We start from the raw sequence: 6,937 nt of genomic DNA, 5'->3' as shown, positions 1-6,937 counted from the left end.
CATATTTGCAAGACCACCACATGTGTATATATGTGCCAGTTTCTTGACAGCCCCTCCAGCACTGCTTAGAATGTTTCTTGTCAATTTGATTTAATCTGATTGGTGTGAGGTACCACCTCCACACCACTTTATAATAGTTCTCTTTTATTCTTATTGACATATTTTTTAAAATACGCATATTCCACATTCCTTTCCAGTTTTGTGGGTCTATTACTTTATTACAGTCTAACTCCCACATTCTTTTAAGATGGTCCTCCTCCTGGACTCCTTCCAGCAGCATTTTGTAGATATCACTTGTTATACCTTTTGTTCTTTCTTTTCCTTCCTTACTTCCCCTTTGGTTAATCATTTCTTCAAATTTGGTAAGTTCTCTCTCTCCTTTATATTTCTTTCTTATTTCCCTTAACCATCTTTCAAGTTGTAGAACTTTGTACCATCCAATGTTCCCTCCTAATAACTGGACCTTTATCTCATCTATATTTTTCATCTTTGATTCCCAATCTTTTAATTTCGTTATTCCTTTTTCCTTAAATTCACTTTCCAACTCCTTTTTGAGATTTATGGGGAAATTATTTGTAATCAACACCGGTGTTAATGGGGATATCGATGGTATTAATTTTTCTTCATATTTAAACCATATTCCCAGTATGTTTTTTAGAAAAGGGTTGTCTATTTTGTTATACCATTTCTTGTCTAGATTCCTAGTCTTCCCTATAAAGAAAATATATTCTAGTTTCATATCTATATCTTCACTCTCTTCTTCTAACCATTCTAAATCCTTTTGACCCATAATCCCTTCAACAATATACCTTAACTGGTTTGCTATATAATATAGTTTTAAGTTTGGTATCCCCAGACCTCCCTTCTTTTGTAGTTTATACCATTTTGCTTTGTTAATTCTAACTCTTTTGTTCTCGTTGCAGAAGGTGTTTATCATATTCTGCCACTTTGTAATTTCTCCGGCTGAGATTTTAATAGGTAGCATCCTAAACAAAAAGTTTATTTTAGGTAAAATTTTCATCTTTATTAGAGCTATTCTACCAAACCATGACAATTTGAGCTTAGCAAATTTAGCCAGAGTATCCTTCACATTTTTCCTTAATTTGATTAGATTCTCCTCTTCTAATTTATCAATTTCTTTAGAAATATTAATTCCTAGATACTTTATTGAGTTCTTTATTTTTAACCTGCCCAATCTCCCTTCTCTTAATTTTACTTCCTCATCTTTAGTGTGGTTAAATAATAAGATTTCCGATTTATGAGGTTTTTGCTTGAAACCATCAAATAATGGGGCGCAGCAATTCATTTGCTAGCAAAATCATATTAAAGAGACATTTAGATTTTAATTTTGAAGGAAGGCATCTTCAATCTAAATGCAGTGCATTTGTTTAGTGAGCAAAACTGTTGCACTAATTGATGCTGATAAGATTGCTTGGAAGGTTAGTAAAGTTTACCAATTGTTACTTTAGTGTACAAAATGAAAGCTTTGTATGTTCTTTTCTTGGACTTTTTGCAAAAAAGAAAGTTCCCACATAAAAACCCTTCAAGAATCTGATCTTAGGGGAAGTACAGTGTTCAGTAATTCTCTTTAAGATGCCCCACCGTTTTCCTGCAAATACAAGTAAAATTTCAGTCTTGTATAGATTCCTGTTTAATGAACACTCCTTTTTGTAAACAGGAATAGGATCGTGCTGCTATCCTTACTTGAGTTCAGTGGGACACTTTTTGTGGTACTTACGATTGTAATTTCCATTTACAGGGCACCAGCACAATGCCCTAGCAAGTAGAGGCTGTTGCTCTTCCTCAGTCTTCTATAGAACTCTCTTCTCTCACTTAACGTTTTCCTGCATCACTGTTGCATGGGATCAAAACTCTATTCCTCAAGGTGTGGAAAAACCTTGAGACTGAAAATTGTGCTTGATATTAGTATCAGTATTATGCATAACATAGCATTATTCAGCATGTCAAGTTTTTTTAAATTTGTAAAAAAAATTGTTCAAAATTGCAGGTTTTCAGTTGTATATAAACAAAAATATAATAATTATTTTTCAAATCTCCCCTTTCATTCAGAATATATAGATTATTCCTCCAGTCTGTCTAGTAGTTGCAGAGGGAGGTCTGGGTAATAATTGATTCATATTAGGGATTAAAGATTATGTACTGTTGGTTGCTAGAATTCATGTTCTGTACGCCATAGATTGGCTTTCAGTCATTGAACAGTTTCATATTTCCTGGTGTTTGTAAACAAAGGGAAAACGGCCTGTTTTCATCAATGAAGACGGGCAGTATGGACCTTGTAAATGTTAAATGCTCTGTAGTGTAAGATTTAAGTTGCATACTCAGCCCATTAAATGAATTGAGTAAATATAAAAATGTAGAGCATCCTGATTTAAAAATTAACTTGTAGATGTGTTCATTGGCAACCTTTTTTTCAACATGTCTTCCAGTTTAATTAGTAAGACAAAGACTAAAGTCTTTCTGCAATAGTAGATCCCCTTTCACCAACTTTGGTATTAGTTGTCAACCTCAGTCTATATAATTGACTTGCAGAGCAACACATGAACAAACCAGGATTATGAACTTGAAAAACCGGAATTATACTTCAATGCATAAAACAAAAAAAACAAAAAAGCCAACCAATTGTGGACATCTCTTTATCTGCTATGGTGAAGAGCAATTGATGCCACCTGGGATCAACAGAACTTCGTATGCACCCAAGAACATACATGACAGTGTTATCAGTGGCATAGTACAAACTGGGGTCCTATTGAGCAAATGATACCTTCTAAAATACTTTCAAACATTCATGACAGCAACTTGGAGGTTTTAATAAATGAACCTTTATTTCAACATCTATTCTTAGCCTTGCTTGTCTCACAGCAGGTAAACAGTTGTGTGTTGTGAGCTTAAGCCTGGCCTGCTTGGGGAAATATTATTGTGTACCACATATCAATTGCTTTTATTTCTTTTTATTTCTTCTTACTGATATATTCCCATCTGGCTCAGTTGATAGTTCTAAGGAATTCTTATGAATCTCCATTGTTGCCTTTTGGCCAATTTCAATAGAGGGAGGTTGAGCAAGACGCTTTATTATTCGGTTTCACTATAAATGTACTGGAACAAGGCAATTTCTCCTCAGTAATATCTTTGGCATACTAAATTATTAAAATTGAATACTTCCTATTCCATGCTTATCTAAAATGTCTGTGCTTGAGAATAGATAAAGAATACCAAAAATTTCCGTAACAATGCATCATAATGCAATTTGGAAAACATTACTGGTTCATATAATTTGGATCACCTCTTCGTTTAGACACATAGTTGCAAAATGTACATCTTTCACTTCTCTTGCCAACCTGATGCCTTAAGCTGAATATTGATCCTATTTCCCTGTTTCAAAGCACTGCTCCTTAAGCAGATGACTGACAGTTTTTCAGTGCCAGGGATGAGTGCCGTATTTGTGCCCATTGGCTACCATTATTTATTTCCTGGAAACTCTCCAGGGACTGGCAGCTAATGACTTGGGAGCCAGCCATCACTTTGAGAAGCACTGCTTTAGGGTATAATATGATATTGTATCTTAAAAAACAACTAGTTAAGCTAACATGAATAGGAGGACACATACTCTGTCACATAGCTAATGCATATGTTACAGCCTCAAAAGAAATGGCATAGTAGGTTTACCCATTAAACAAGGCTCTTTTTCTATGTGGATATGAAATAGTGTAAGTTACCCATTTGTAGATCTGCTCAACGTTAACTCTGGAAAGTCACATAGCTGCCATTAGGAAGATGTGTATACAAATTAGAAAGTAAATGTTACCTTAACTTATAATAATTTTTATTCGTTACCTGCCTCTTCTCATGGCTTGACGTGGGGCACAACATAGTTAAAATACACAGATAATGTGTGTGTGTATATAAATACATACACATTAGTATTATATATACTATATATATTTGTATATCGAAGGACAATCCCCGTGTTACTAATATAAAGGATGGTCAACTTGCTTAAATTAAATACGGAATATTCATCCTTGTTTGGAAATCCATAATGTTCCAAAATTGTCCACATGAGTGGCTGAGAGATATTTCAGTGTATACAAAAGAAATCAGTGCACAAAATTACTTTTTAAACGGTCAGTCTATGTGCATGAGGTGCATTATTGTACACTACACTGGCTCTCTACAGAGGTACATGAAACATCAATGAATTTTGGGCTTGGGCTCCATCTCCTAGATTTCCCATTATGTATATTCAAATATCTGGGGAAAGTGGAAGGCAAAAGGAAGAGGGGCCGACCAAGGGCAAGATGGATGGATGACATCCTTGAAGTGACTGGACTGACCTTGAGGGAGCTGGGGGTGGTGACGGCCGACAGGGAGCTCTGGCGTGGGCTGGTCCATGAGGTCACGAAGAGTCGGAGACGACTGAACGAATGAACAACAACATATTCAAATATGCTGAGACCAAAAATACTTCTGGTCTTAAGAATTTTGGGTTAGAAATAGCCAACATAAAGTTAAGTTAACATACTTCATGTTAAGTTGACATACTTCATGTTTTGCCAGGCACATGGTATCTAGATTGTCCCATTAAATGTGTACTTTTTATGCTCCTATCCATTGGTGAGATAAATCCCCTGCCTGACTATATACATTTTCATATATATATTATATGTGTGTGTACGAAAATTAGTAATTTATTGTATTTTTATGTTCATTTATTTTTTCATTTCTTGTACCTTGCCGTGAGCCATCAGGGGAGGCGGGTATCATCATCATCATCGTCATCATCATCATTATATAGGTGCTTTGGGGCAGCAACTCAGGGTGTAAAGATTGCAGTTTGATCCCACTGTTAACTGCCATGGCTCAATGCTATAGAATCCTGGGAATTGTACTTTGGTGGGGCACCAGAATTGCTGAGCTGAGAAGGCTGAAGGCCTTGTAAAATTGCAACTCTCATAATGGCGTCAGACTGCATGAACTCTTCTGTCATTATTAGCGATCACTTGTGTCCGAGTAAGATAGCCTTCAAAGTGTAGGGTCTTGGCGGTGGTCTGTAGGTGATTGTGGAGACCCATTCTTGATCTTCCACAGTGGGAACATCTATTTCCAGGTGGAAGGCGGTCCTGGTCAGGGTTGGTTTGACGCACCTTTTTCTTGACACATTTCTTCCTTATTTATTTAAAACTTTTATATCCTGATCTTCTCAACCTCTGTAGAGGGACTCAGACTGGATGTATAGAGTGGTTTAAGGTTTAGGCCCAGCCTAATTGAGGGAGCGCATCTCCTCCTACAAGTGCATATAAGCCCTGAGATCATCAGGAGAGGTCCTTCTCTGGGTCCCACCACCATCACAAATGCATTTGATAGGAACGAGAGAAAGGGCCTTTTTGGTGGTGGCCCCACAGCTCTGGAATTCCCTTCCTAATAGAGGTGCAATCAGTCCCCTCCTTGCTGGCCCTTCACTCATAAATTAAACCCTTTTTATGGAACCAGGCCTTTCCTGATGACCTATAATAGGCGATAACCAGACAGCTACTGGAAATGTATATCTCTGGAAAGCTATTTTGGACCTGGCAATGCTCACACGGCCAAATAATGGGGTTTGAAGGATCTTAGAACAACTGTTTATGGATAACCCCAGTGACGTGAGGATCAAGGAACTTTTAATGGTATGTGTTGTATTTTAATATGTTGTTGTCTATGGTTTTTGTGCAATTGGATTATTTGGTTTTATGATGCCTTATTGATTTTTGTGTTAAATAATTTCAACTGCTTTTAACTATTGTACGTGGATTGGAATCCCACCTATGGGAGAAAAGTGGGATAAAAAGGAATAAATAATAATAGTTTGAGAGCACAATGTTCATGTTAAACATTGACCTCATGTTTGTGTTAAAAAACAATGTATGGATCATGGATGTTGCAATCCCAGGTGACAGCAGGATTGAACAGAATCATCTGGAAAAACTGACACGATATGACGATTTAAAGATCGAACTGCAAAGACTCTGGCACAAGCCAGTAAAGGTGGTCCCAGTGGTGACCGGCACACTGGGTGCAGTGCCTAAAGACCTTGGCCTGCACTTAAACAGAATCGGTGCTGACAAGTTTACCATCTGCCAGCTGCAAATGGCCACCTGACACAGATCAGCACACATGATTTGCCGATACATCACATAGTCCTAGACAATTGGGATGGGAGCCCCCAGTAGCACAGTGGGTTAAACTGATGACCAACAGGTCATAGGTTCAAAACTGGGGAGAGCACGGATGAGCTCCCTGTCACCTCCAGCTCCCTATGCGGAGACATCAGAGAAGCCTCCCACAAGGATGGTAAAACATCAAACTCTCCAGGCATCTCTGGGCAACATCCTTGAAGACAGCCAATTCTCTCACACCAGAAGCAACTTGCAGTTTCTCAAAGTGCTCCTGACACGAAAAAAAAAACTTGGGAAAAAAACGTGTGATCCAATAGAACAGCCAACATAGTGATCTTGTTTGCTGTGTATTAGTCTTGTGTTTCAAATAATAATAATAATAATAATAATAATAGCTAGGTTCTTGTGGGTTTTTTCGGGCTATAGAGCCATGTTCTAGAGGCATTTCTCCTGACGTTTCGCCTGCATCTATGGAAAGCATCCTCAGAGGTTGAGAAGGTTGAGACCTTCTCAACCTCTGAAGATGCTTGCCATAGATGCAGGCGAAACGTCAGGAGAAATGCCTCTAGAACATGGCTCTATAGCCCGAAAAAACCCACAAGAACCTAGTGATTCCAGCCATGAAAGCCTTCGACAATAATAATAGCTCTTCAGAATGAGCACAGACCACATTATCATCCGCATATTGGAGTTCTAGGACAGATGTGGCGAGCGATCTTGGTTTTGGCTTCCTTGCAGGAGGCAGCCGACAGGGGGCGCCGGCG

Source organism: Anolis sagrei, chromosome 2, assembly GCF_037176765.1.
Source record: "Anolis sagrei isolate rAnoSag1 chromosome 2, rAnoSag1.mat, whole genome shotgun sequence".
NCBI classification, from domain to species: domain Eukaryota; kingdom Metazoa; phylum Chordata; class Lepidosauria; order Squamata; family Dactyloidae; genus Anolis; species Anolis sagrei.
This window is presented reverse-complemented; position numbering follows the sequence as displayed.